This window comes from Ixodes scapularis, unplaced genomic scaffold (genome assembly GCF_016920785.2).
Source record: "Ixodes scapularis isolate PalLabHiFi unplaced genomic scaffold, ASM1692078v2 PGA_scaffold4__175_contigs__length_147842914, whole genome shotgun sequence".
Taxonomy (NCBI): domain Eukaryota; kingdom Metazoa; phylum Arthropoda; class Arachnida; order Ixodida; family Ixodidae; genus Ixodes; species Ixodes scapularis.
The window spans coordinates 125,951,518-125,970,264 of NW_024609879.1; positions in this window are offsets into that span (position 1 = coordinate 125,951,518).

Sequence of the window (18,747 nt, forward strand, 5' to 3'; positions counted from 1 at the left end):
CGTGGCTGATTGTTTGATGGAGCCGTCATATCGTTTATTTATTTTATTTTTGTCTGTGTTTGACGATTGAGACGCGAGCACGGTGGCTTTTTGCTGACGCACGCTGCGATTGCGTCAGATGGGGTTATTAGGGAGACGGAGCGAAGATGTGTAGCGTGCGCGCGGAAGGATATCTATATTGATGCGAGGTGGAGTAGATGACCGGGCCGTATAAAGCGGTGAGTGTGGCTGGCTCTTGGCGGCGTCCTTTTCCTCTCTCCCTCAGTCCGTTCTCGTGCTGGGGCGATATTATGAAACCGCTGAGACGATGGGTGAGAACGACGAGGAGCTCCTTCAGATGCCCTGCCTCCACAGTATGTGGTCTTTGGCTTTCGCCGTGCTTTGGTTAGAAGTGCACGCTCGAAAGATCACGAGACTCCGAAGCGTTAGCGAAGGTATAGGAAGTATTCACTGGCGGCCATAGCTGTGTGTGCGACTGCTAAGCGCGTGCTGATGGCGAGCTTCCAGAGTTCTTTTGTAACGTGCATTCCACACCCTCAAGATTGCCGGTCTGAGCAACCTATTGATGTGGGCTTGTTCTGAGCATGCGCTCTAGAAAGCCCCCACAAATATGGCGTCCAGTGAATGTTCCTTATACAAGTTCGCGCTATAGGCGGCGACACAACTGAAAGACCTCCCTGCCGTTCCCATTCCTGTCAGTGACTGCGGAGGACGAGGCCTAAGTCTTTTACTCTTCTGACGTCATCGCAAGTGGATAGCTTGCGTCCGCGTCGCTGCGAGCGCGTCTAATGCAGCGTCTCTCACAACGAGCGCGATACTATGCGGAGCGCAAGTTCGTCTGCTTCTTGCACAGGGGTTGCGGTGACGTCAGTACGCCGAGCTCCGATTGGCTCCGATTGGAAGGACAGTGGGTAGACCTCAAGTCAGCTAGCATTGATGTCTACCCACTATCCTTCCAATCGGAACCAATCAGAGGTCGGCGTTTTTTGACGTCACCGCGACCCCCTCGGCAAGAAGCAGACGAACTTGCATAGGGCGAGGCGATGCCAAGTCGGACGCTTCTGTCGCTTTGCGGCTTGCTCTCGTCCAGGGCCAGCTTCAGCACGCTTCCCGCTTGGGGACGGGTAAGGGATTCATTAACGACGACGTAGCGCGCGATCCTTGTCTTCTAGGGGCATTATTGGCCCGAGCACGCAGGCTCGGTGGCGCTGGAATTGATCTAATGCGCCTCGCGTGCGTTCGTTCGCCCACGTTTTGAGCGCCGCTCAAAGCTACATCGTGCCCGCACACTCTTCACTTCACCGCAACTCTGGGCTCCACTCGAAGCTCGTAGCTCTTCGCGCGCTTGTCCCTGCACTGCAACGACACAAGCAGACGGAGGGGGAGGTTCGACATCTGCCGCTAACGACCGACGTCGCTTTTCACACTTTGTCTCGTTTAAACGCATCTATGTTTTTCGGGCGGGGGGCCCGGTATACCGCGTGCACCAAACCTTCTTCCCTCTCCCCATTTACAACTGTATATCCTTCCTTTTTTTAAAGCTTGGGTAATTTTTTTGGCGGAACCCCTCCTTCTCCCTTTCCTTCTTGCTCCTTCATCTCCTTCTCGCCTCTTTAAACTTAGAATGGACCGCAGATGATGCTGCCAGAGCCATCCAAATGCCACGTTAGTGTCACGTGATCTTCGACAGGGGGCGCTACCACGCGCTGGGCTCGCAGTCACGTGACTAATTCACAGCGCTGGATTGGTCGCAGAATGGCTCGAGCGTGCGGTTCCGCTGCCGTCTGTCGTAAGGGCCAAGATGGCGTTTTAGGAATTCGCCGCCGCGAACCCCTTTTTTTCCTTTGCGTAGCGGCTTTGGGCCATTACACGGTCCATTAGTGTCATTACTCGGCGCTGGTCCCCAGTTCCTTCTCCCGTTCTTCCCCCATCACCCTTTCCCTCTCTTTCTCTGTTCCTCTTTCACTTTCCTCTCGTCGCTTTTCCGTCCGCATAATCAACTGGGTCGGTGTTGTTATTAATTCTCTGCCCGCGAACCATTAGTCTTTAGCTCCCAGGAAGCAGGTGTGATAGCGGAAAATGGGGGTGGTTAAGAACTGCACCGAAAGATAGCGGCTGCCGTTATTTGTCCAAGATTGTATGTGCACCCTTCTGGCGCTTATCGTGCGGGCGAAAGATGCCGAATCACTGTGCTGTTGAATGACGCGTGCCTCTCACGGCCAGCCGAGCAGACGAAGATTTAATCGCGGGGAAGGCGATCCTTGGAATGGTCTGTCTGTTGGCGCCGACACGTTTCGGTGGCGCCCTCTCATGGTTTCCGTTCGTGACGTCACGGTTTCCGTTCGTGACGTCATTAGTTGTAACCTTTGACTACTTATCATCAGTTACGGGCTCCATGGTGTGTTTAGAAATAGCGAAGCAAGCTTGGAGTCTTCGCATTTTTAAACAACATCGTCACAGTTGACACCCTCGACGTTGTGTTGATTGCCGTCGATGAAAGAAAAATTAATCCAGATAAAGACGCCACGATTGGCCGCTCGAGAGCAGCTCATTATCGTACCCCGCAGCGAATGAAATGGCGGCATTAGCCGGTGAGAACGCCGGAGGACCAATCACGATGGAAGAAGCGTGAACTCGATGAGCCACGCACTGTTTATGAACTTCTGTAAAAAAATCTTTAGTAGGTCGCGCTGTTAGCAAGTTACTTTGCCGCGAACGTCCGGTCAGATGAGCGGACAAACAATCCCTACCATAGCACCCCTTCTTGCAACGTTTGGAAAATATTTAATGACCAGTTTTCTGGGTGGTTATTTAAAGGAACGGTTAGCCAAAAAATTGCTGGAGATTTTTTTTTTTTTTGTATTCATATTATTTTTGAAAGTGACAATGTGAGTATATCTCGGTAAATCCTCAACTTTGTGATTTCCGTAGAACTTCATGGTCCCGGGAACTTGGACATAACAGGCTCGGAAAGCCTGCCGAAACGGAGCGGCCGGAAAATTTCTAGCATGGAGCCAAGAGACTGCTTGCGTTTGTGAGCAGTGAAATGGTATATAGACGCCTCAATCGAGCCCTGCTGTCGGTCGAGGCAGATGACGTATAGAACCCGATCCAAAAGGCCTTTTGTTGGGTATACACCAAGCTTCGTGAAGAGCAAGCGGGACAAAGCGCCCTTTATATACACTAATACACCGTTTACAAACGTGCCCGCTTTGTACACACCAGGTGTGGGCTCCACTCCTGCGCAGAAACCAAATTCGAGAGGCGTCTGCGCATGCGCGGTGCCGACAGCAGCGCCGCCCGAGTGGTGTGATCTCAGAGCTGAGTCGGACCACTGTAAGATCCCATCGGGAATAGGATGCGAGACATGCCATAGTCATACAATGACGAGCCATGGGAATGGCTAGGGATCTCGGCCATAGTGGTTTCCGTCGTGCTTTGGCGTGCGCTTGCACGCTGGAGGCTCGAGAGATGCCAAAGCGTCACCGAAGGTCGCACTGTATACGCGGGACATTCCCCTCCCTGCCCTTGTTACCCTGTCAAGGGGTGTCCAAACAGGACACTACAAAACGCACGACTCCGACAAACCGTGAAAATAGCGTCCGCTTCAATTTTTACGATTTGTCGGAGTCGTGCGTTTTGTAGTGTCCTGTTTGGACACCCCTTTTAGGGACCATAGTCAGAGACCCGGAGATTTCTTTATTATTTTTTTTTTTAGACAAGTTTAGAGGGTATGCCGCGAAGAAAATGCTTAGGTATGACGTTCGGTGAACGCTTTGAAACACTGTCCAATTGAGCAACTTTTTTAATCGGGACCTGCCGAAAGACCAATTAGGCTAACTAACCTACATACTTCGGAGGTGGACTTACCTTGCAAGTGATGCAGAGAAAGAGAGAGAGAGAGAAAGACTTGCCACCGAAAATTGCCGCGGTCATTACCAGTAGTCAGGTCACATTACGGAGTGCCGTCTGCGAAACTAAAACGCTTTAGCGCCTAATTCCATTCGGCCCCTGCGAAGTCCTGCTGCGGTCCCGCGACAGATAAGGAGCTTAGAGCGCCGAAATATCTCCTCGATACGCGCCCGCTAAGACTCTGCGCGTTATCGATCTTACTTTAAAAGCTGATGTGCCGGGTCGGGCCTGCCGGCCCCGTTATAGTATATCCACAACTCCAGGGTGCCCAGATTTGAGTGTTTTACACTTCTCGATTGGGCTCGCCTGTTTCGTGCACGCCGCAACCGCAATGCAAGCTGCGCGGAGGAGGAGGCGAGGGCGTCGACAAGTGTACTCCTAGTAGAGTATACTCCTAGTATAGTATACTCCTAGTATAGTATACTCCTAGTATAGTATATACATACTCCTAGTAGAGAGTATACTAAGTATACTCTACTAGAAGAATGCATTCTACTCCACTCATTTGGATTAGACAGCGCGTCTGCAGTACCAAAATCTCCTCTAAGGTTGAATGGATGGTCGTTGATGGATGTACCCTTTATAACGGGCGCCAGCTTGCGCCACCGAGCGGAGAAACCAAAAGCCGCGTTCACACCAGAATGGCATCCAAGATCCGACGCGCTCGCTTCGGGATCTCGGAGGCCTTGATGCCAGTGTTGCCAACTAAACAAAACTAATAACCCAACCCCCGAAAAAAAAAAAAAAAAAAAACGCTAACTTTTAAGCGCAAGGTAAGAATGACTTTTAAGCACAATTTAACGCTATAATTGCGCTAGAAACTGTATAATAAATACAATTACACTTCGAATATGGCAAGACAGCACCATGGAATGGGAATAGGGCACAGGAATATGGCAAGACAGGATCTTTGATTCAGATTGCTTCCATGCACAGATCGATGTCCACTCACTGCACGGTCATACTGCTTTCAGGTGTTACCAGGTGGTCTTGTCTTGCCATACCTGCCGACATACACCACTATCGTTTCGATCTTTAGTGCAATCTTTGGTGGCAGGTCAAAGCTTCAGCAAAAAAATCACGAGCTTTAGAAAAACAAAAACAAAATATTCAATGGCGTCGCAAGCGTTTCTCTCACTGACAACTATTTTGGTCGGAGTAAGCAAAGATGACGACACTGAGATCTTGACGTACCACACAAACGGTATTTATGATTGATAAATGTTAACTCGAGCATATTTTAAACGCCAGAAAAAGAAAAGAAAAAAAAAAGACCTTGCTAACATTACTTAAAAACTGCGAAAAAATTTCGTCGCTCGCAAAAGGGCAATTTCTCCCCCTAAGCAATTAAAAAAAAAAAAACAACTAGATTTAGCGGGATAAGCGCTAAAATTGGCGACACTGGTTCGCACTGCTAAAACTTAGAGTTAGGCTGGTCTTTCGACTTGGGCTAGGTGGCGCAAGCTACCGCCCGTTACAAAGGGTATACCCATTTACGTCCATTCATCCATACATTTACATTTAGGCTATGTTTTAGACAGGCTAGGTGGCGCAAGCTACCACCCGTTACAAAGGGTATAGCCATTAACATATCCATCCATACATTATACACAATACAGTCTGTGCGCACTTTTTGAGTCGTGTTTCTTCCTTGTATGACAGTCACATTTGGCACACAAAGAACCTGCCTGCAGACGTGTTCGAAGCGTACACATGTGTAAAGAAAACATGCCAAGAACATGCGTGAGGCGTGTCATTGGATAATTATTTCACCATGTCGGCACCGAACAACGTGTCTCAGTGCGTGATGTATGAGCAGTGGGGCACTGCGGCTTAATAACGGTGGAGACAGCCCCACGGTAAAGCAGGCTGCCACCGACGTTTCCGAGACACCGGATCCGCCGAGACGGCAGAGACGGCTGTTTCCGATGTTGCTGTCCGCGACGATAGATGGCAGCAGCCAGCCGGCCTCCCGATTCAAAGGGGATAATAACCACCGAGGCCGGGCGCGTCCAGCCGTTCCAACTTCGCAAAAGCTGTCGGCGCCCGAGGTCACTGGGCTTTCGCGAAGTAAGATGTATTTCCTATTGTATTCTGCGTCGATCGTCCGCAAGCGTCCCCGCCCGCTATCCTCCTCGCCACTCTAGAATGCGCGCATGCGCACGCGTATTAAATCTGCGCAGACGACGTCTGTCGTTAAATTGCAATTTCACTCCATGATTTGAGTTGTTCCCACTCTTAAATCCAGGCTCTCTTCACAATGAATTTCAAAAGGATGCACGCCACCTAGCGTAGAAGACGCGAAGGAGGGTATGACAGAGAGCTACCGCGTATCTAAGTGGTTCGGACAAACCGGAGCGTCCTGGCGGTCGAAATGTCGAACCGAATGAAAGAGGATGTTATGCGCGGAGTGTTTCGCGTCGCAAATTAAACTCTGACCTGGAAGCCATTCGAGGTACGCTAATGCGATTTAATTCGGCGGGTTTGCGCGCATGCGCGGCGGAATCGTTGCGGGAGTTCTTCGGAATGGTGACCAACATTGTTGTGCCTGTTGTCCCGGATTTAGTATGTACACGAGACTATACACGCCGTGCAGTGTGCATGTTGCGTGCGGAGGCTGGAAAGTGTCTTTGCGGGATGTCGTCCTGTACGCGTGGGAGATATATTCTGAAAGCAATTTACAATTTACACTCAGAGAGCAAGCAGGTTTTTTTCGGATAGTTCATAGTGTTCACGAGTTGCGTCAAGTCGTTGCGACAAACTTATGTTGTTATTGTGCGTGTGAGACATATCGATTAACTCGTGTTTACAAACAAACCGGAGCGCCCCTTGCGGATGCCGCCGGCGCCGCGCATGCGCGATGGAGTGTGGGCAAGAGGATCGCTGTCGCCCATTAACAAACCATTGGAATGCGATGTTGTCGGCGTCGGTGTGACTCTCCGCGCTCTCTGTCGTGTGGGAATTGTTGATTCTACGCCTTTCTGGCAATGTCTGACTGCTTGAGCGGCCTCGGCTAAATTAATGAGGATCGGAACAACCCAAAGCTTCGCGTGAATAATGTGGCATGCGGCGATTCATTCCGCGTGGACGCCGCAGAATGGACGCTAAAGTTTGATTCGCACGATGAGATTCTGCTCGCTATTTTCAGTTGTGACGTCGCTCGGGTTGCAAAAGCGTGAACCGTAGCTGAGATGGCCGACGTCGATGCTGAAAATCGCTTGCAGAATCAGACCGAATGAATCGGGCATAGCAAGTCTGTGATGGCCACTGGTGACACTTACCAACATCTCCTCGTATCTACTGTTTACACCGAGCCTACATATCGCAACCAACCTTCAAACTTAAAAGTCTTTCGAGGCCTGCACTTACTTCTTATCGCAATTACTGGGTCAACGTTTGGTTTACGGGCCGCTGTCGTTTGAACATGCAGACGACGCGCAGAAGCGTCTGAGAGAGCAGACGAAGGTTCGAACGATGAGGCGGCCGTTTGAATTTGATCACGCACTGAACGTAGTTTGCAGGTGGTCCGTACAACTTGACGGTTTTCCCGCGTTCATGTTGGAACAAAACAAATAAATCTGATGACCACAAGTGTACGTGAATTTAACCCGAAGTGCTTCTCCCGCCCAAGCAATCGTGGCCCGACGGCGTCTCGTATTTCTTTTTTACGGCCCCCATCCACGTTCTCGGACGAACCGAGCACATGAAAACTGACATTCAAACCTTTCTCGACTCTTCTAGTACAGCCCCAGTCGCGGCGTTTCGCAAGAAGGTAGGTTTTTGTGCGGTTTCGTCCAACACAACACAATAATGCACGTCTCGCATGTTCACTTCCGCCCACAGCCCCAGACCGGAAGTACGCCCGACGCGCTACCACCGCGCCGTGACGTGACAGAGCTGAGGTCGTGCATACGACTTGATGAAATAGCTGATAAGTTATTCCCATGCAAGTGTCGTCATAAAAACAGGTAGCTTATCCTGAACAAAGTTGTAATGCCATCGTGCCACTTTATTTTTATTCTTAAATAAAAGTCCCATTCTCTTTTTTTTTCTTTTTTAGAGGGGTTATGACACGAAAATTAAACCGGTAGATTATTCTTGAAATGGAATGCTCAGAGGCTACTTAGTATATACACCAAGTTACGCGATTTTTAGAGCTCTGGTAATTGCAATATTCAATTTACGAATTTTTATCATTTTCATCTGGCGACCAGGCAACACTGCCCAAGTTAGTCACGCCATGGTCTCCATAAACCACGTGACCAAGAACACTCTCTCATTCTAGGCGCCCCCATAATCGCCCAAGCTCTCCTCGTCGCGGTATGATCAAAACCGCTCACACAAAACTCAGTAATCCGAAATCTATTCTCGCTCTGGCCACCGGCCCGTTGACCTTCTAACCTGCATCCGCCTGCAAGATATTCCCGGACGACGGTAACCACGGCGAGTTCGTCCGTAACTCGTCGTCGCTGGAGCTGGTCGCCAGCGGGTCGCAGTCAAAATGAACAGCTTCCAACATCTCTTGATAGCAATCACTCTCATCGCTACTCCGATCAATGTCGAACCCTTCCACAAGGCGAGCGATGCCGTAGACGTAATCGTCACGGACCGCATGCTCGAAACGTGGAAGGTAAGCGAGGAAGCTGAGGCTCGGTACGCCAAGAGAGCCAAGTCTGTGAGTGCCTGCAAGGAGACACCGCGCCGGAGGCTGGCTGCGTAGCCAACCTCCAGCTCCGCCCGGATCTGCCCCTCCGAGGGGCCCGCTTATAAATCGATTTAACCACGAAACTATCGCGCCATTTTCAAAACCAATTTAGCAGGATTATAGGAACATATAATGGGTCCCAGCAGTATAGTTATCTAATATTTTATTTTTGGCGTGTCATAACCCCTTTAAGGCTCCGAAAAAAAAGAAAAAAGGAGGGGGTAGGGGGTTAGCGCTTCTGACTCCTACACTTCGAGTGCGGTGTTTGTCTATTTACTCAGCATCTTCTAAGCTAAAATGGAAGCAAAAAGAAGGCCATCTTGCTATTTTTCCAACGCATTCTAAATGCATAGTATTTATTAGGCCTCTTCGCTGTTCTCTTTTTGTGGGCACAATAAGGAGCCCACTTCAAGGGATATAGAAAGCCATCACGGCGTCAAGGGACACTGTGACACCATCGAGGCTTCATGCCATGGACACAAAATCTCTAAATTACACACACACACACACACGCACACGCACGCACGCACACACACACACACACACACACACACACACACACACACACACACACACACACACACACAAACGCACATAAAACCCTTACATACGGGCAGAACACTTTGTTTGCCCGTTTAGCTGTATCTGGTTTCCCCGAGACGTCGTTCAACAGTGCCGGTGCTTAATCAGCATTTGCTTCGAGGCACCAGTTCGAGTTTGTAAAGCGCAAGCTACCCACATGCAGACTGCCCACCAGCACGGCAGACCAAATCGCGTCGGCTTGTATCCCACGTATCGTTCCTCGGCTACCAAGTAGGATTCGAAGAAACTGTGTATCACCTCCCTGACGCACCCCAACTTGGCAGCAATACAGGAACAAAAAATATTAAAGAGAAAGAAAAAAGATGCAAGAAAGAAAGATGGCTGCCAACCGCACCACCGACTCGGGTGGTCCCCCATCGGCTGGTCACGTGCGCATGCGCGACGAGCGTTCCTCCACGACCAAGGGACCAACCAAGGTCGCTGGCCACGGGACCAAAAAGCTATACAAAGAAATAATACAAAACAAGAAATAGAAAAGCGGCCCCCATCTTTACTCGCCCTCAGATATGTACGTGACGGGAGCAGTTAGCCCCAACGGCTTCTCGAATCCACAAGCCGCTCCGTAGCCGGGCTGTACGAGCCAAGACGAGCCTTTTTCTGGCTCTCTGATATGTTGTTGTTATTTATCTTCTTTCTTTTCGCAAGCATAAGCAGATTTTTTTTTTTGTAGAGTGAGGCAGTGTGCGCATGCGTTGTCTTTCGTGTTAAAAATGAGATGCGCGCGATTCTTTTTATGTACTCCCTCCCGGTGTGTTGCTGCTTATTAAATGCGTGCACGCGTTAATTTACATCACAAAAGGAAGGAGCGGGGAGAGGGGCGTCTTTAGACGAATCTGTTCTATAAAATGTTCCTTTCGGATGGCTTTGCTTTATTTCTGCCAATCTTGTAAGCGTTACCGAAAAAAAAAAAGAACGTGTTTCCGTTACTGATAAAAGTAACGTACGTTACCCGTTATTCGAAATAAGTAATATAAGTTCGTTATGCTTTACTGTCTTAAAAATGCCACCAGTATGTTTGCTATCTTGCCGAAATATGTAACGCATTACCGGTATAGTACTGGTAACGCGTTAGCGCCAACACTGATTTCTACCTTTTTTTTGTGATTGTGGTTTGCGTGTTTCGATATTTGTTCACGCCGTTACGAATTTCTTTTTCTTCTGACGCGCATCTGCACGTAGTAATCTCAACTTGTGTTTGAGGGTGTGATGAGACTTGAGCATATAATTATCGCTTGGTTGCCAATCAAATTGCAACATTTGCCGATTAGAACGCCGAAGAACCAACCAGGGAGCGCGAACATAATAAGAGAGATGTGTTTCCCATGGGTTTCCTAAGATGTTGTTAGTCGATTTCTGATGTTTGGTTGCCTCCGTAACCACTTTCGTAGTTGGTTTCATAACGTTTGATCAGCTTTATAAGCCCTTTCGTAGTCGATATCTGATGTTTGGTTACCTTCATAAGCACTTTCGTAGTCGATTTCTTATCTTTGATTACCTTCATAAGCACTTTCGTAGTCGTTATCTGATGTTTGGTTACCTTCATAAGCACTTTCGTAGTCGATTTTTTATCTTTGATTACCTTCATAAGCCCTTTCGTAGTCGATTTCTGATGTTTGGTTACCTTCATAAGCATTTTCGTAGTCGATTTCTTAGCTTTGATTACCTTCATAAGCACTTTCGTAGTCGATATCTGATGTTTGGTTACCTTCATAAGCACTTTCGCAGTCGATTTTTTATGTTTGATTACCTTCATGAGCACTTCCGTAGTCGATATGTGACCTATGGTTATCTCCATAGGCACTTGCGTGGTCCATATCTGACGTGTGGTTACCTCCATAAGCACATTCGTGGTCGATTTCCGATGTTTGGTTGCCTCCGTAACCACTTTCGTAGTTGATTTCTAACGTTTGATCAGCTTTATAAGCCCTTTCGTAGTCGATTTCTGATGTTTGGTTACCTTCATAAGCATTTTCGTAGTCGATTTCTTATCTTTGATTACCTTCATAAGCACTTTCGTAGTCGATATCTGATGTTTGGTTACCTTCATAAGCATTTTCGTAGTCGATTTATTATCTTTGATTACCTTCATAAGCCCTTTCGTAGTCGATTTCTGATGTTTGGTTACCTTCATAAGCACTTTCGTAGTCGATTTCTTATCTTTGATTACCTTCATAAGCCCTTTCGTAGTCTATTTCTGATGTTTGGTTACCTTCATAAGCACTTTAGTAGTCGATTTCTTATCTTTGATTACCTTCATAAGCCCTTTCGTAGTCTATTTCTGATGTTTGGTTACCTTCATAAGCACTTTCGTAGTCGATTTCTTATCTTTGATTACCTCCATAAACACTTTCGTAGTCTATTTCTGATGTTTGGTTACCTTCATAAGCACTTTCGTGGTCGATTTCTGATGTTTGGTTTGCACCGTAAGCAGTTTCGTAGTCGATTTCTGACGTTTCATTATCTCCGTAAGCACTTTCGTAGTCCATTTCTGATGTTTGGTTACATGCATACTCATTCGGTTCGTGTGTCTACGTTCTCTGACTTTAAATTACTTGCCGAGTTAATTCTTTTTTTTTTTCTCCCCTGATTACGAACGCATTCGTCAGAGCAGCGTCTGTTGGGGGCGTCTCTTAGTTTCATGGAGTGTTAGGAACGGCAGTCGGTCTTCTTTGGATGGCCGGCCCTCTAGCGCACTCTGGTTGCCTTCCGCCGTGCTCTGGCTGCGCGCTTGAATGTCACGAGGCTCTGAAGCATTGCCGCTGAAAAAAAGGGGGGGGGGGGGGGGGGGACGTCAACTGAAAGTCTTCCCTGTCGCTCTCATTCTGCGAGTGACTGTAATTGCCGACGTTTCTGTTTTTGTCTTTTTTTATTGATTCCCCCAATGTGTGCAATTGTGTTTTTTTTTTTTTTTTGTATGCGTTACTTTTTTTTTTTGTCTTTGCATAGGCATATATGGATTTCGTGCCTCGTGTTTCAAACGTTAAAACCGGTCTCGCTTTAAAATCCTGCCTGGAAATGTGAGCCGATGATTCCGTACATAATAAGTAACCCGGCCCTTGACCTCTGAAACTGGACCTACGTTTGACAGACGACCTTTACGAACAGACGACAACAAATGTCTTCATTTTTGTCTTTTTTAAAAAAAATCTCTTTGAGCGATGGCTCGTCTCCTTTGCGTTGTATCGTTGGGTATGCAGCGTTAGCGAACAATAACCAGCGAAAGTGGAGGAGAGGCCCGTTAAAGGGTGAGGAGTTACAGGGCAGCTGGCCAGCCCAGTCAGCCGCCGGTTCGGCTTAGACGGGGAAGAGGGTGCGACGTGCGAGAGAGAAAGGGGGAGGGGTGACAAGTGGATGAGGAGGAGGCATTTTTACGGGGCTGTAAAATGGCGCTGTGCGTTTCGGTCGCCCGCTCCTTCTCTTCGGCGACTGGGGCTTTTAGGGCCGCTTCTGATTCCTTTTTCCTTGGAGGGTTCCTTTTGCTTTTTCTCGTTTCCGACGGTAGGGGGAGGCGGGGGGGGGGGGGGCGTTGTTTTTGTGCCGCGCTCTCTCGCTCGCTCACTCGCCTCACGATAAACTGCTGCAGATGCTGCGAGCAATCCCAGCCAATGCAACGCTGGGAACAGGTCACGTGACAATGAAACCGCTCGCTTCGCAGCTGCGCATCTTTCCAAATGTCACGTGACACTCTCACGCTATTGGACTGGCTCCGACAGCTCGTGGGGTCCGTTGCGGTTGTGCTTCGGTGGTGGCGGTAGTGACGGCAAAGCTTTTGCTGCCGCTGGCGGCACGTAAGCGCAGCGGAGCAGCTGGCATCGAGGGACGGGTGGGGGATTCTTCGGGGTGTTATTTGAACGTCGTCTTAGCTGGCTCGGTGCACCGTGCCATCACCGACCCCAGCAGCACACCCTACCCTGTTGTTTTTTGTTTTTTTATTTTTTATTTTGGTTGTTTGTTTATCGGTTCCGAAGAGAGCTTAGTTTGTTCCTTTTGATCGTCGAGTCGTTTGGGGCGCCGTGACGAATTTGTACTGCAAATGCTCGCAGTGAGAGAGAGGGAGGAGGAAATTTGTACAGGAAAGGGAAAGGCGAATAATGTCTTCCGTCTGCGGCTATGCGGAAGCTTCTTCCATTGCGCAGTCTGCGTTTCAGTGGGGAGAGGGCGCGCAACCATTTGTGCGCTAATTAAACGCGTTTGCCGCGTGCTCGTTCGAAGCTGTGTGTGTTTAGTTCGCGAAATGTGCCCTCTGCTGGCGTTTGCCGCCTTCTGAAGGGCGAAATTGGACTTGGAACGGAACGGGATGATGGTCTTCAGTGCTCTTTCGCGTTTCGAGCACGAGCAGCGTTTAGACCTTGAACGTCTATGCCAGACGCTTTTATGCCTCGCGTCTATGTCGCTTGTTCGTTAGATTGAAAGCCTTTTAGTTCGTAGTAAATGCACTCCGAAAATAATCTCCTCGTCTGCTTTCCGGTACACCACGTGTTTGACGAGTCATTGTCACCTGTCATGCGTGTCCAGCGCATGACATTGCTCAGAAATGTAAGCTTAACATAAAAAAAAAAAGTAACGTGATCTTCACACAGGCACGATAAGCGAGCAATAAACTTTCTTGTTTAAATTGACACCAATGAAGAGTTTTCTTCTTTTTTTTTTTTTTCATTCGAGTCATGACAGGTTTTGGCGCCTGATTGTTCGGTTGACGTGCCCGGTAAATTGTAGTAGTTCGCCCACTACTTGCTTTGTAGGAAAGTATATCCGTAGGGAAGTTTTTTTGGTTCCGTGATGTGCGTTCACTTGACGTTGTATTACCTGGCGCAGGCTCGCAGTTTCGGTTGCAACGTACAGCATGTGTTCGTTATTTGCAAGTCCTAACGTGGTGAGAGGCCGCCTGGTGGCAAGCGAAGGATCTTCCAGTGAGCCCCATGTTTCGTATTTCAGAAAGAAAATATATCGCTTGGCGGTTCGTCAAACGACTGCTTTCTGCGAACTGATCCAGTAATCGAAACGGAAGCTGGAACTTCTTGAAACGTCGGCTGCAGTAGCCGAAGTCACGTTAAACGTCGGTTGGTGTCGCTCGTGTACGCTCCGTGAATTTCCAATACAAGAAGCACACGTTACACGAGCAGTGAAAGGCATCCCATGCGGTTTCGTGTTTGTACACATAAACCGAATGAAAGTCAGAAATCAAAAGGGTACATTAGAGAGATACAGGCGAAAATGTTTGAAGCTCATCATGTACACGTAAACAGAAAGGAAAGACACTCCCACTGTCCACAATAGAGAGATGAAGATGTCTGAAGTTCATCTGTGTTTGTCCGCATCAACGAAATAAAATTAAAAAAAAATAACGCCAGAAGTCAAGGTCTACAATAGATATATGAAAATGTCTAAAGCTAATGTGTGTTTGCATGAGGAAAAAAAGAGCCAAAAGGACAGAAATCATTACATTTTCCAATAATGGGATGAAGATGTGTGCACCTCCGTCCGTGTTTGTACACATAAACGGAACGAACGGAAAATCATGAACCCCACAATGAAGGGATGAAGACGTCTGAGAGGCTCGATGCCCCGGCGACGGAAGTCGACATGCCCGATTTAGCCCGCGACTGATCCATCTCTGTCCTCGGCCTCCTCCTCCTCTTTTCTTTTTGGTCCTCTCGCCCACTTCTCGCTCAATCTCGTCTCAGCCGAGACGCACCGCAGTTCTCTCTAGAACTTTCAAGCCCCCCAACAAGCATCATCAAGTCGAGAAGCGAACAGAGGCTATGGAAGGCCCGCCGAGCGTTTCCAACGTTCCGACTCGAGTAATTTTTTTTTAATTCTTTTTTATTTTTTTTTTTTTTTGTCTCGCGCTTTCTCGATTTGCTGCGGTACTCACCGCCGTCTTCCGTCTTTTGGGCTTTGCGTTAATTGGCTCCGTGGACAGACTGTGCCTGCTTCCTATTTATAACCCTTTCCTCCCTCCAGCCCCCCCTCTCCTTCCCCCCCCCCCCCCCCTCTTCAATCTAATGTCATTTTATATTTTTCGTGTTCTTAATGTTAGCTTTTCTTTCGGACGCTTTTGTCTTTCATTTTCTAGTTTTATGTGGACCTCGTGTAAGCTAAACCCACGCGCACTCTGTAGTTCGTCGCGAGAAGAGAGCGTTGGGTTTTCTCGGGGGCCAATCAGGGTTGCGATCTGTCTTGTCTGCCTCCTTTCCCCTCTCCTTTTTTTAAATTTATTTATTTTGTTGCGTGAGCCGTTATATAAATGAATGCGGTGTTTACAACATGTCCGAGACGTGGCGCGGTCGGTTTGGTCGGGCACTTTGTCGATTAGAACAAAAAAAAACAAACAAAAAAAACAACAAAAAAAACCCCGTTTCAAGCGTGCCTTTATTGTAATTGCAGTTTCAAGAGCTTGTTTGTACAACGGCCAGTGCATCTACAGGATTACGTTTGGCAGGATTCATCGCACGAGCAGGAGTCCAGACTTGTAGCATCGCAAAGAGTTACAACGTGTGGGCCGTCTATACTTGTTGAGGTGGCGTTGCTCGTTGTAGTATCGGCTACCGATGCAGGTTATCCTCGGAAATAGTGTTATCGGAAATGGCGCCGTCGCGTCGCAAAGCACCGAGCTCCAGTAGAAGGATGCTGTTTCGCACGCTTCAGGCCAAACAAAAGTAAGATCCATCGTGCCCCTAAATGCCCTACCTCACCAAACCTCACTTTATCTAATCTAACCAAACCTCACTTGTCCTAGCCTCACGGAACCTAACCACACCTTACCTACATTGACCTGACTTAACCATACCTTCCACACATAACAGAGCCTAACATCGCATAGCATAACCTAATCATACCTAACCCAACCTAATCGCGCCTAACCTAACCTAACCGCATTTAACTTTACCTCACGTAGCCTAACGTAGCGTAACCTAACCCTATACTTTCTTACATCGCGTAGCCTAAACCTAGCCTGACTTAACCATACCTAACCTTACCTCACACAGCCTAAAGCGCCGTTCACACATATGCAACGGAGGAATACCAGACCGGTTTTTAAGCCTGTTGCGATCTCTTAGGACCAACTCCGCTGCATCGCATCCGGTCTTAAGACGTCGGAAGAGGCTTAAAAACCGGTCTGGTCTCTCTCGGTCTAACTCGGTTGCATATGTGTGAACGAGCCTTACCAACCACACCTAACTCAATTCCATTTAGCCGAAAGGCCAGTTCACACACTTGCAACCGAGTACGACCGACAGACAAAGGACCCCGGTTTTTAAGCCTTTTGCGACGGCGTACGACCAGATACGCTGCTGCCGAGCAGGTCCTACACCGTCGTAGGAGGTCTCTCTCAATCGCACTCGGTTGCACGTGTGTGAACGAGCCTCAAACGTAACGTAACCATACCTAACCTAATCAAACCTAATCTCACGTAACCCAATCTAGTCACACCCATTCTTACCTAGCCTAACCTTGCGTTCCACTTATGCGTTGTGATCCTCTAAGCCTTGTGCTTTCTTTATTTTTAACTTGTGGCGTCACCTTCGGAGGCTCTGTACCGCTGTCCTTTCGGAGTAACAAAGAAAACTCTAAAAAGACGTACTTTGTTGTCGACCTTCAACGTTGGACGACTCAGTACCCGTCACGCAACTTCCGGCACTCGAAAGAAAGATTACTTAACTTCTGCCGTTAAGAGTCCCACCGTGCCTGCCGTGCAATTGGGCCTCAATCAACGGACCGGAACCTCTTTCTTTAACGCCAGCCTTACCCTCCTCTCACCCTTTTGCGTTCCCTAACTCCAGTCACCAACCGACAAAGAACACACAGACAAGGACAACAGAAAACAAAAACTGAAGAAAATTGTAACAATTGTACCACGAAGATTCTGTTTCCTTGACCTCCTATATAGGAGACCCGCGTCGCTTTGAAAGACCTCATCCGCTCTCTCGAGTTTCACTAATAGACCTACGCACGCACCGCACGGTTCGTCTTTCTAAATCCCGAGTGCCCCCACGTTGGGCGCCATTTTGCGACGCCCATTACTATTTGTGAAGGTTGGTCGGGGACGCTTCTCCACAGGAGCCAAATGTATTTTTTCTTCTTTTAGGGCTTGATTTTTGCAACGTTAGATACAATGCAATCTGACTGCTATCTAAGCCGGCTTCTAAGACCGCCGCGTTGGCACGCCGACAATCCCTTAGAGGAGCGTCGAAGACGACACGCGATGAACTCCGGACAGATTCGAGTGAGGTCGATCCGGTTGAGCTGTTTTATGCTTTATGCGGACCGTCTATAGATCAACGCACCGTGTAATGTCAAGCCTGTGTTTGCGCACATCAGGGGGAGGGCACTGCGCATGCGTAAAAAAACCGGATTAACGTGACGTCAGAACCGCATCTTGGCCTATGGATCCTTCCAGCAATCGCTATCTGCGCGCCGCCATCTTAGTCTACTGGACTGTGGAACGCGTTTTCTGAGCATATATCCTACCGGGCGATGAAGTTTGGTTTGACAAGTGGCGCCATCCTATGGTTAATTTTTTGCAACTCTGAGACGGCCCGCGGCCGCGATCATTGGACCCCGATCTCGAGTTCGAATCTCCGAGCACCGTTCCGAACTCTGAAGTTCGGAACGGCGTGTCCTATCGCTCGATGACATGGCCAAAGTTGCCCTTCTTGGCCAGCAGCCGCGCTGACTAGCAGCCGACCGAGGCGCCTCCTGTTCACTGCCCTGGGGCATTCACCAGTATGTTGGAGCCTTGCTTCGAAGATTCCTTGGACCTGAAGAAACAAAAGGCGCCATTAAAAAGGGAGGTGAAAGTAGTAGCGGTTACAAATAACTCTAGTACTTCCCAAAGTAATGATATCACTATTACGATTACTCCCTAATAAACGTAATCAAGGGATTACACAATTACTCCAAAATGTCATCGATTAGGAGTATTTTTAATCACTTGTAATGAATACCGCACAAGTCCGACCTCACAGTACCTGTGCGTCTGCTTTTCTCCGTGCACGTTTGCTTTTTTTTTTATTGAAAGGAAGTCACTTCATTTAGCCGCTTCCGGTCCCTTTAAAATGAATAGAAAGTGTCCGGCATGCGGCTGAAGTTGGGTGGTCTTCGTTATAAGCTAGTTTTCCAAGCGCAAGCGAAAATTTCCCGACGATATCGGACGCAGAAGAGCGGTTAGAAGGGGCTGAATGACGTCACTTTCGTCCCCAGAAAAAGGCATGTCAGGGGAAAAACCCAAGCGTGCGTGCTTGTCTGGCCGTAGAACCAAAGCTACACAGCCGAAGCACGCCGTTTCACTGCGCAGCTGAGAGTAGTTTACCCAAAATAATTTGCTGGGTATACCTTAACCAATTCAAAAACACAAAATCGTTCTTTTCAGCTTCGATTTGACAATGCTACTATATAATATTAGCTAGGACCTCCCAAACGTTTAGCATTTCTTTTCTACCTCTCTCAGGTTTTTCCGGTTTAAGTTCGCCGCAGGTTTTCTAGATTCTTGCAAAACAAAGATGGCGTCTCTCTCGTGTGCGTCG